Raw genomic sequence first — 12,562 nt, 5'->3', positions numbered from 1 at the left:
ACAAATATCGATTTTGTCATCAACAAATTAAAACATAACTTAATTTGTATTCTTTTCGAATGTGTATAAATACACATCCACGTTCATTTTCTATATAGAGATTGCTTTATCGATAGATAACATTATACATATTTATTATAAGGTTACATCCAAACTATCCTACTGCCTGTCGTTTCTTTTATTTTGGCATTGCACTAGTCATGTCTTCTTTGACTGTCCATGGCGTTAAAACACTAAATCCCTGGGATGTGTTTTAGTTGATTTTAGTCTCTGATGCATGATTTTTTATTATTAATTGTTTTTTGGCTTTTAACTACTTTTCAGTAACTGCGAGTACTCTCAAATCGTACTTTCGTGTTAATTTGACCTGTTACACAATTTGTAATGCATTTTTGTTGTTCAATGTTTACTTATTTTGTGTTATATCTCGTCTCACTATTTTTGATATGTACCACCTTTGATAAGTATTTATGACGATAAATTTTCACTGCTGTTCTCGTACTATGAACAACGAATTTATTTATTTTATAAACAATATCTCCGTACTCCTAACAACAAAATTATAATATAATTTAAATTTACCTGTGTACGTTATTTTATTTAACGCCATTTTGTCCAAAGTTATAGTTGTCTTTTTGACATTGTGTCATAGATCAAATTTATTCGTTCAGTGTATGTTTACTTGTTTTTGTTAATATGTCTTTTTGATTGAGTTAAGCCATTTCAATTGATATTTTATAGTGTGTCTTTCTATGTTGTAATGTTACACTACTATTTCAGGGTTAGGGTGAAGGTTGGCGCCTGTTAACACGTTTAGTATGTTCGGGGTAAGCCAAGGCTCCGTGTTGAAGGCCGTACTTTGACTTATTATTGTTTACTTTTTACACATTGTGACTTGGATGGAGAGTTGTCTCATTGGCACTCATACCACATCTTCTTATTTCTGTATAGCCCCTATACAACATAACCTTATTTTCCAGTGGCAGTCCTTATTTCCCGTCTTACAGATCTTATCTATTATATTAATTGTTATGTGTACATGCTCGTCCTTATGATGCATGCAACATTTACTACTAGAAGTTAAGCAAGCAACAATCAATCAATCAATCACACTTTGTTGTAAATCAAGAGACTAAACTCGGCAAGTCATATTTTTGTGTCATTTAATATATCTACAGCGCTAGACTTTACATTTGTAGCGCTGGAGTTTATATCTACAGTGCTGAACTTTAGATCTACAGCGCTAGATTTTAGATCTCTAGCGCGACTTTAGATCGCCAGAGCTGGATTTTACATCTTCAGCGCTTGACTTTAAATAAACAGCGGTCGACATTACATACCCAGTGCTAGATTTTGAAAAAAACAACAACTCTTTATCTGTATGAGACCAACAGAGCTCCGTACTTATTCGTATCATTCTAGATATTTATTTTAGAAACGGATAATACTTAAAATTACATGGACTACACAAACACCATGCACCAAATTAAGTGCATAATTTTTAGTTTAAAGTAAGAAATTATTGGTATTTATTTCCGTTTCCCTATAAGATTTTTAATATTTTTTCTCAAAATATGCGAGTACATTAAATAAACATTGATAGGTATGTTGTTGTCAGGTCATTAAAGATGGCATATTTTGGCTTTAATATTGATTCACTTACCGGTATAAGGTCTTTGCATCGGAAATAAACACATTTATTCTAAAACCATTTGTTGGCATGATACGGGTTATGTTCTTCTCATATATTTTATGATAGTATGATACTAAACCCCTAACGGGAGGGATTGTGCTTGATATTCATATGATGAAGACATAATCTTTCAATCAGTTTAATTGAGGTCTGGAGCTGGCATGTCAGTAACTATTAGTAGTCCTTTGTTAATTTATGCATCATTGTCATTTTACTTAGTTTCTTTTGTTACCTATTCTGAAATCGGACTCGGACTTCTTTTGAACTGAGTTTTACTGTGCGTATTGCTGTGTGTTTGTTTTTCTACATTGGCTAGAGGTATAGGGGAAGGGTTTAGATCTCACAAAACATGTTTAACCCCGCCGCATTTTTGCGCCTGTCCCAAGTCAGGAGCCTCTGGCCTTTGTTTGTCTTGTATGATTTTTTAATTCTAGTTCATTTATGTATTTCGGAGTTTAGTATGACGTCCATTTTCACTGAACTAGTATACATTTTTGTTTAGGGGCCAGCTGAAGCACGCCTTCGGGTGCGGGATTTTCTCGATGTGTTGAAGACCCATTGGTGGCTCGGCTGTTTTCTGCTCTTTGGTTGGTTGGTTGTCTTTTTGACACATTCCCCATTTCCATTCTCAATTTTATTTGTAAACATTACTAAAGTTAGTTTTGCAGTATTTCATAAGAAATTTACAGTATTTCTTAAGAAATGTACAGTATTTCATAAGAAATGTACAGTATTTCATAAGAAATCTACAGTATTTTATAAGAAATGTACTTATATTTCATAAGAAATCGTACCACATCTCCTTACTTTTATATTAGTTTTTTTAAAGAACAGGGCATTTGCATATTTATCGATCATAATCAAGAATTTCGACTGAAACGAAATATGGACTTTCTATAATTTATTCGACACATTATATGCATCAAATTTGGTGAAAATTTGGCCAGGCAACAAACGGACGGACAACGTGCTTTAAGTGGTTAATATACAGCACATGATCCATTTCTGTACTCTGAATGAGAGCAACCAAAAAGAGGAGGGACAGATTCTCCTTGATTCTATTTCATACATACCAATTCCATTTTCAAAAAGATTCAACTTTTACTTTGATTCATTGTATCACTGCCCAATGTGTGTATCGATTTTTTTCGAGTGTAGATCGTTTATTTTTCGTGTGAAATTGCACACTATCCAATCGATTATCTCTAATTTCGCAAGTAAATCAATTCAATTCGGTAATTCCGAACTTATTTGTAATGCTATCCAAGTCTTGAACACTTACTACTATAATTGTCGTATTTTAAAATTAAGCGGATTTGTTTAATAAGAAAATATGATCACGAGATAAGACTCTTTTTATTTCATAAATGTTTTTTTTTTTGCAAAGACAATAACACATATTAATTTAAAGACAACCAAAATATAATATATACTAGAACACACCCGCGACATTGCGGGTCCGTGACTGAATTAAGATATCTAATTATGTATAAGCCATTATTTTTAGCCTGGATTTATAGTATTGGTATTGTCATCTGATAAAGTCATGCTGTTTATAAGATGCACGGTTTTCTCTGCTTTCAAAATCTTTCTGTTTGAACCCGTCGACCTGGAACTTATTATTTTTTTCGAAAACAAAAGGGCCTGGAATGGTGTAATTTTTAATCAACACCATTGTCCTATATTAGTTATATATACATTTAAATTCTTTAATTCGCCGTTTTTACGTCATGCTGGCTAACGAATTGGAAAATGTAGAACTACCAACATGACAAGTTTTACGCCTGGTTTATTTAACGCTTGTAATTATTTTTTTTTTTATAATTTTTTTTTGCCGCACAAATAAATTGCAATTCAAATTAAACACAATAATATAATATAACAAATGATTTATGAACTAGTCCCCTTGAAAATAGCGAAATTATCACCAAAATGGAAAGAAAATTGACCTCATGGCAATTTTTAAATAAAAATAAGACGCCAAGGGGGGGGGGGGGGGTAAAAATCATCAGACCTATATAAACAGACAACACCATGACCAAAACAACAAACGACGAATAGACAAACAATGATAAAAAACATACAAGAAAGATTCAGCAACACGAACCCTACCAAAACCCTGGGGTGAACGCGTGTTCACTTGGGATGATTTAAGGCTGGAGATATCGTATAGACACGTGGATATTGTAGAAGATTGACTATTGTCCTATAGATGCCTTTTTGTTATTTTTTTGTTCGGTTGCTATCTCATTGACGTTTACCTAACTCTCCTTTTACTGACAGAAACATTATATCCCGCATGCATATCATCAAAAACATCAGGGATAACTAATTATAGTATGTTGCCTTCGTCTATTTGGTTATCCTAACTCAATTGCCATATATGACTTTGTAAAACATATAATAAAATAATTTAATCAAGCTATCATGGTGTGTTTCGACCAAGTGCAACAAATGCCAGATCGGATGCATCTTCTCAATAATAACATTTAAACACATGCAGTGTCTACATGGTAATATTGTGTGTGTTCTCATGAAATGTTTGGATGATGTACAAGATGAAAATAAAATTAGTTTGGCTTAAAAAAGTACCAAGACGAACTCAATTCATCATCATCTAAAGTATATCGTTCTTTCATTGTAAAAAATACCTCTGGAATGGACTCTGATTGAGTACATAGACGTATGGCGCTAACAACTCCGATAAAAGATTGCTTCTCGTTTCGGCAGTAATTTTCGTTGATTTGAATACGCGAAATGTCATGTAATTTTGACCAGGTTTAAATATTCCACACCAAGGGAATCTTTTGTCTTATCTTATAAAGATCCATCTTATTAACACAGTGATAGGGTCCGGAAAATAATTTTGGATACCAAAAGGTCATGTCATTTAAAACATCATTGAAATGATGTCCAGCATCAATGTATATCCAGTCGACCATGGAATTTTTAAATCGTTTTGATGCACCAAAATAATATTTGTGGAAAAATAAATATATTTCTCGATCTCCATTTTTCCAAGTTTTGCTTTAAATTGGGTCGGATATTTACATCGATCATTACATATTTCCCTTTTCAATGTTAAAGATTATTTTCAGCAAAATCATAACAATACCAGGCGATAGAACCTCTTTTATGATTACAAGATATAATGTTTGAAGCAAAACTTTGAAAGTATTTTTTCATTTTTCAGAACTTTACGGACTCATTTCTATTGTAATTAACAAACGGTCTGGGGTTAATTTTTTTTTACATGATAAATGTGTTAACGTAACTCATAGATTGTTATTAAACTTGGAAATAAGCTAATCTTCAAGATCAAGAAAAAGCATCTGAAAACAAAGTTCGATTTTTTTAAAATCCTGTTTTTGACTGATAAATCGATTAAATTTTTACAGTCACCATTACACTTCTACACTGACATCAGCAATTCCAGGTGAGACACATGGTTCCACGGAACCCTTTACGAATTTTTATATTACACCTGGCCATTTATGAAAATTAGCTATTTCATGTATCCATTAATGGAATTTGCTCATAAAATTGGGAGAAATTGCTTTATCTCTAAAGTTGTGGATTTTTTGTCGATTGTTTTTTTTATCCTACATCTCCTTTTTAACATATTTTACAGTAACTTTTTTGGAAATTTTCCCTAGGACCAATGATCAATTCGCAAGATTCCAAATTATCAAAATAAATAAATTAAACATAAAAATAAACAAATTAGACTTTAAAGCATTTTGCTATAAATGAGTTTTTAATGACAGAAATGGTATCACTTTCTTGATATTGCGTGAGCTTCCGTGGGCTTTGCCCCCTCGAAACCTCCAACCAGGAGGTTTTCTGCCCTTCACCCGCTGAGGGCTCACAGGCTTCTCGCCGAGGTTCGGGCGTACACTTAAAAATGGCCTTGCAACGCCACTGAATACACTCTAATTTCAGCCGCCATATGTACGGTTTCATATCATATATATTTTATGTATTGATCTACATTTTCCTTCGTAGATGTTGAAACGTGAATTTTGTTAATGAAACTCTTTAGTTTAGACATTTTTATATTAGCATAGTGCAGATCCAAACGAAAATGAAAACATAAAATGGAAACAGACACAATAATGGTAAAGTAAAACCAAATCTTAGCGAGATAACGCATTATATTAACAAGTTATTTACATTATTGATCATAGCAATAGGATGACAATCAACATATGGAAGTTTTAAAAAACAACAGGTTGAAAATTGCATATTATAGATAACATATGTGTGTGTCAATTTTCTAAGATTTTATATTTGTTTTAAAATTATGTTTAAGTTGACGCTCTTTTAAGGAAAATTTGTCAACACCAAGCGATAATAAAACACGAGTAACATTTAAATCTGTTATAAAACAATCATGTCACTTGAACTAAGAATGGATAAATCTGCTATAAAACAATCATGTCACTTGAACTAAGAATGGATAAATCTGCTATAAAACAATCATGTCACTTGAACTAAGAATGGATAAATCTGCTATAAAACAATCATGTCACTTGAACTAAGAATGGATAAATCTGCTATAAAACAATCATGTCACTTGAACTAAGAATGGATAAATCTGCTATAAAACAATCATGTCACTTGAACTAAGAATGGATAAATCTGCTATAAAACAATCATGTCACTTGAACTAAGAATGGATAAATCTGCTATAAAACAATCATGTCACTTGAACTAAGAATGGATAAATCTGCTATAAAACAATCATGTCACTTGAACTAAGAATGGATAAATCTGCTATAAAACAATCATGTCACTTGAACTAAGAATGGATAAATCTGCTATAAAACAATCATGTCACTTGAACTAAGAATGGATAAATCTGCTATAAAACAATCATGTCACTTGAACTAAGAATGGATAAATCTGCTATAAAACAATCATGTCACTTGAACTAAGAATGGATAAATCTGCTATAAAACAATCATGTAACCTTGAACTAAGAATGGATAAATCTGCTATAACACAATCATGTCACTTGAACTAAGAATGGATAAATCTGCTATAAAACAATCATGTCACTTGAACTAAGAATGGATAAATCTGCTATAACACAATCATGTCACTTGAACTAAGAATGGATAAATCTGCTATAAAACAATCATGTCACTTGAACTAAGAATGGATAAATCTGCTATAAAACAATCATGTCACTTGAACTAAGAATGGATAAATCTGCTATAAAACAATCATGTCACTTGAACTAAGAATGGATAAATCTGCTATAAAACAATCATGTCACTTGAACTAAGAATGGATAAATCTGCTATAAAACAATCATGTCACTTGAACTAAGAATGGATAAATCTGCTATAAAACAATCATGTCACTTGAACTAAGAATGGATAAATCTGCTATAAAACAATCATGTCACTTGAACTAAGAATGGATAAATCTGCTATAAAACAATCATGTCACTTGAACTAAGAATGGATAAATCTGCTATAAAACAATCATGTCACTTGAACTAAGAATGGATAAATCTGCTATAAAACAATCATGTAACCTTGAACTAAGAATGGATAAATCTGCTATAAAACAATCATGTCACTTGAACTAAGAATGGATAAATCTGCTATAAAACAATCACGTAACCTTGAACTAAGAATGGATAAATCTGCTATAAAACAATCATGTCACTTGAACTAAGAATGGATAAATCTGCTATAAAACAATCATGTCACTTGAACTAAGAATGGATAAACCTGCTATAAAACAATCATGTAACTTGAACTAAGAATGGATAAATCTGCTATAAAACAATCATGTAACTTGAACTAAGAATGGATAAACCTGCTATAAAACAATCATGTAACTTGAACTAAGAATGGATAAATCTGCTATAAAACAATCATGTAACTTGAACTAAGAATGGATATATCTGCTATAAAACAATCATGTAACTTGAACTAAGAATGGATAAATCTGCTATAAAACAATCATGTAACTTGAACTAAGAATGGATAAATCTGCTATAAAACAATCATGTAACTTGAACTAAGAATGGATAAACCTGCTATAAAACAATCATGTAACTTGAACTAAGAATGGATAAATCTGCTATAAAACAATCATGTAACTTGAACTAAGAATGGATAAATCTGCTATAAAACAATCATGTAACTTGAACTAAGAATGGATAAATCTGCTATAACACAATCATGTCACTTGAACTAAGAATGGATAAATCTGCTATAAAACAATCATGTAACTTGAACTAAGAATGGATAAAGATACCAATTAACTGATTGGTTGCATATTTTGTTGTATATGTAATGACTGACTTTTGGGCTTCATATATAACTCAAGTCGCTTTGCTAGGGTTCAGGATATCAAAACTTATTCATCAGTAACGTAAAACAATAATGCATGGAATCGTTTCAATATAATTAAAATTTAGAAAAGAGAATATGTTTTGTAGTTTTATTTCACATTTACATAATTATACATCTTTATTTTACAATTTAAATAGACACAAAATAAAGAGGCGATCACATATATATGTTATGTCTTATAATTATTATGTTATTTGTATGCTTACATATCACTTATTTGGATGTTTTGTATTATTAATTTAAAGGCATGTGATTTGTGGGCAAACAAGGCTTGACATGTGTTCACAATAACTTTCAACGAAATACAAACTGGGGCTGATCCAGTGATGACCCAAATGGGGTTAAATTTGTAGTTTTTTAGTAAAATTCCAAGTTTTTGGTAAACAGCCCCCACAAAAACCCAGGGATTTTTTTTGGGATATACAATTTAGATTTGGTATAATTGACAATGAGACAACTATCCATTAACGACTGAACGCCATTAGCAAATCCATTATTTTAAGATGGAAAGTGTTTCAAGTTGATGAATACACATGTGAGAAATAAAAGAAGTAAAACAATTTATACAGAACAGTCTAACAAAGTCTTGACTTTTACACCCCAAAGAGATGCAGTTTGGTCAATGGAATGGAAAATCGTATCGTATGAACAGAACGCTGAACGATTTACCTGGGCGACGGTATCAAATCGGATTGAAAATCAGATGGTAAATCGTTCCGTGTAAACGTACCTTCAGAGTCGAATCTATATCAGGCCTCAAATCTATGTCCTTTTATCGACGATATCGACAACTGGATTAGTCTTGAACATGTATTTATAAATATAACAAACTACCAACACCTGTGTGTTCCATAAAGCATATCAAAATCAGTGATATAATTTAAATAAGAGTATATGACCGGATTAACCATGAGGAATGGTTCAGGAGATTTTTCATCAGTATATCCGAGGAAGAATTATACTTTCGTAAGTAGTATATAGTAAGTATAGTGTCCGGTTGGTATTGTGTTTTTTTCGAGTGAATTGATCGACTTTTTTCGAGTGTAGGTCGTTTATTTTTTCGTGTGAAATTGCATACTATCCAATCGATTTCCTCTTATTTTGCAAGTATATCAATTTTATTCGCTACTGCCTAACTTGTTTGTAATGAAATCCAAGTCTTGAACAAAAACTACTTATAATTGTCTTCTTTTTCATTTAAAATCAAGATTTTTATATGGTTCATATTTTTTCGACTATTGAAATCATATTATCCGGGTTTGTTTTAAAAGAAAATATTATCACGAAATAAGACTTTTTTTTTAGCTCCCCTGTCCCTTTGGCCAAGGCCAGGTGAGCTTATGCCATCCTTGGCCCTCTGTTATTTATTTTATATATCAATGATTTACCACTGAACATAAAAAAATCATTAATAGATTTATATGCAGATGATTCTACATTACATAGTAAAGGTAATAATGTACTTCAGTTAACTGCTAACCTTCAAAATGATATTCATGTAATTGAAAACTGGTGTTCGCAAAATTGTATGAAACTAAATGCCAAAAAGTGTAAATCAATGATTATTGGTTCAAAACAGAGGCTTTATTCAACTGGGAACAGTTTAGATATCAAAATTTCAGATGAACAAATAGAGAATGTAGATTGTGAAAAACTTCTCGGTTTATATATCGACAAAAACCTAAATTGGAATGAGCAAATAGATAAAATGTCATGTACAATATCAAATAGAATCAATTTATTAAAAAAGATAAGAAAATATTTACCTATGCATATACGTATTATTTATTTTAATGCTTATATTCTGCCATTGTTTGATTATTGTTGCAATATATGGGGAAGTTGCTATGAAAGTGGAATAAATAAACTTAATAAGTTATTAAAGAAATCTGCTAGGGTTATAGTAGAAGCTGACATAATGACATCATCCAGTTTGTTGTTTAATAGTTTAAACTGGTTAAATGTGGGAAAACGCATTCAATATCAAAAGGCAATACTTGTATTTAAATCATTAAATGATATGGTTCCTAACTATTTACAAGAAAACTTTCATTTTATTGGTAATCAGAATTATAATTTACGTTCGGCTGATGAAAAACTATTAAATCTTCCGAAACCAAAAACAAACTTTTTAAAGAAAACATTTACATATTCAGGTTCTCAAATATGGAACAGTTTACCAAATGAAATAAAAATGAGTAATACACTTGTATCTTTTAAAACAAAATGTTACAAATTTTTCATCAATTGTGCAAATTAATATGCTTTTTCATTATTATCTAGATACAATTGTATATTGTGTATAATATATCATTATAATATTGTATGTACTTATACATATGTTATTATTATTTTGAGGACTCAGGAAGATTAGTTTTAACTAATGGGATTATCCTCTTGAAATAAAGATTATTTATTTATTTATTTTTATTTATTTATCACTTGGCATCCATCGTCATCCGTCGTCGTCCGTCGTCTGTCGTCTGTCGTCGTCGTCGTCGTAAACTATTTCAAGAATCTTCTCCTCTGAAACTACTGGGCCAAATACCTTCAAACTTTAACTGAATGTTCCTTAAGGTATCTAGTTTATAAACTTTATCCAAAATTTTGATCCGTCAACAAACATGGCCGTCATGGCTAAAAATAGAACATAGGGTCAAATGCAGTTTTTGGCTTATATCTCAAAACTAAAGCATTTACAACCAATCTGACAGGGGTAAAAATGTTCAATAGGTCAAGATCTATCAGCCCTGAAATTTTCAGATGAACCAAACAACCCATTTGTGGGTTGCTGCCACTAAATCGGTAATTTTATGAAAATTTTGCAGTTTTTGGCTAAAAATAGAACATAGGGGTCAATTGCAGTTTTTGACTTTTATTTCAAAAACCATAGCAGTTAGAGCAAAAGTAACATCGAGTTAAAGTGATGAATAAGTCAAGATCTATCTGCTATGAAATGTTCAGACCAATTGGACCACCCATTGTAGGGTTACTGTCCGAAATAGTTTATTTTTATGAAATTTTACTGTTTTTGGTTATTATCTTTAATATTATAATAGATAAAGAGAAAGTGTAGATGACAAAAATGTTCAGCTTAGTAGGATCTACAAATAAGTTAAATGATTAAAATAGTCAATTGACTCCTTAAGGTGTTAACGCCCTTGAAACGTTTATTTTTTTTACATTTTTTCGTGCAAGTCTATTACTTTTTAAAAAATCTTCCTCTCTGAAACTACTTGACCAAATACTTAAAAACTTTAATTGAATGTTCCTTAGGGTATCTTATTTATAGATTTTATTCGGGGATTTGATCCATTCAAAAACATGGCGGCAGTTTCTAAAAATAGAACTTAGGGGTCAAATGAAGTTTTTGGCTTTCATCTCAAAAACTAAAGCAGTAAGAGCAAAACTGACATAGGTGAAAGTGTTAAACAGGTTTAGATCTACCTGTCAAGTAATCTTCAGACCAATAGGACAACTTATTGTTGGGTTACTGTCCAGAAATAGTTAATTTTTAGGAAATTTTACAGTTTTGGGTTATGTATTATCTTTAATATTATTATAAAAAGAGAGAAAGTGTAAATGACAAAATTCTTCAGCAAAGTAAGATATACAAATAAGTCAAACGCATGAAACTGAAATTACAGGTGAGCGATATCAGGCTCTCATGAGCCTCTTGTTTTATTTCACAACTGTTTTTTTGCGAAGGACAATAACACATATAAATTTAAAGACCACCAAAAAATATGTATCTGTTTCCATAAATTTTAAGCCTTTTGAATGTAATCTCGCAGTATTATGTAACCATAACGGTGAATAGAACTACCAACAAGACATGTTTTTACGCCTGGTTTATTTCAAGTTTCTTATATATATTTTTTGTCGCACAAATAAATTGTAATTAAAATCAAAATTAAAAAATTAAAACAAAATTAAAATACAACAAATGACTTATGAGCTAGTCCCGTTAAAAATAACGAAATTTTTAGCAAAATGGTACGAAAATTGACTTCATTGCAATTTATGAATAAAAATAAGACGCCAAGTGAGAGATAAAAGTCATCAGTCCAATATAAACAGACAACACCATGGCCAAAACGACAAACGTCGAAAAGACAAACAATGATTAAAAAAAAACCACACACACAGGAAAGATTGAGCAACACGAACCCTACCAAATCCCGGGGTGGACTCGTGTTCACTTAGGACGATTTATATAGCTATCTAGCTATTGTATAGAAAGGTGGATATTGTTGAAAAGTGACTATTGTCCTATAGATGCCTTTTTGTTATTTTTTTGTTCGGTTGCTGTCTCATTGACGTTTACCCAAATCTCCTTTTGTTGATAGCAACATCATATCCCGCATCTCATCAAAAACACCAAGGATAACTAATTATAGTATGTTGCCTTCGTCTATTCGGTTATCCTAACTCAATTGCCGTATGACTTTGTAAAATAACTAACTAAATGATTTAATCACGCTATTGTGGTGTG

Source organism: Mytilus californianus, unplaced genomic scaffold (genome assembly GCF_021869535.1).
Source record: "Mytilus californianus isolate M0D057914Y unplaced genomic scaffold, xbMytCali1.0.p SCAF_6, whole genome shotgun sequence".
In the NCBI taxonomy this organism is placed as follows: Eukaryota; Metazoa; Mollusca; class Bivalvia; order Mytilida; family Mytilidae; genus Mytilus; species Mytilus californianus.
This window is presented reverse-complemented; position numbering follows the sequence as displayed.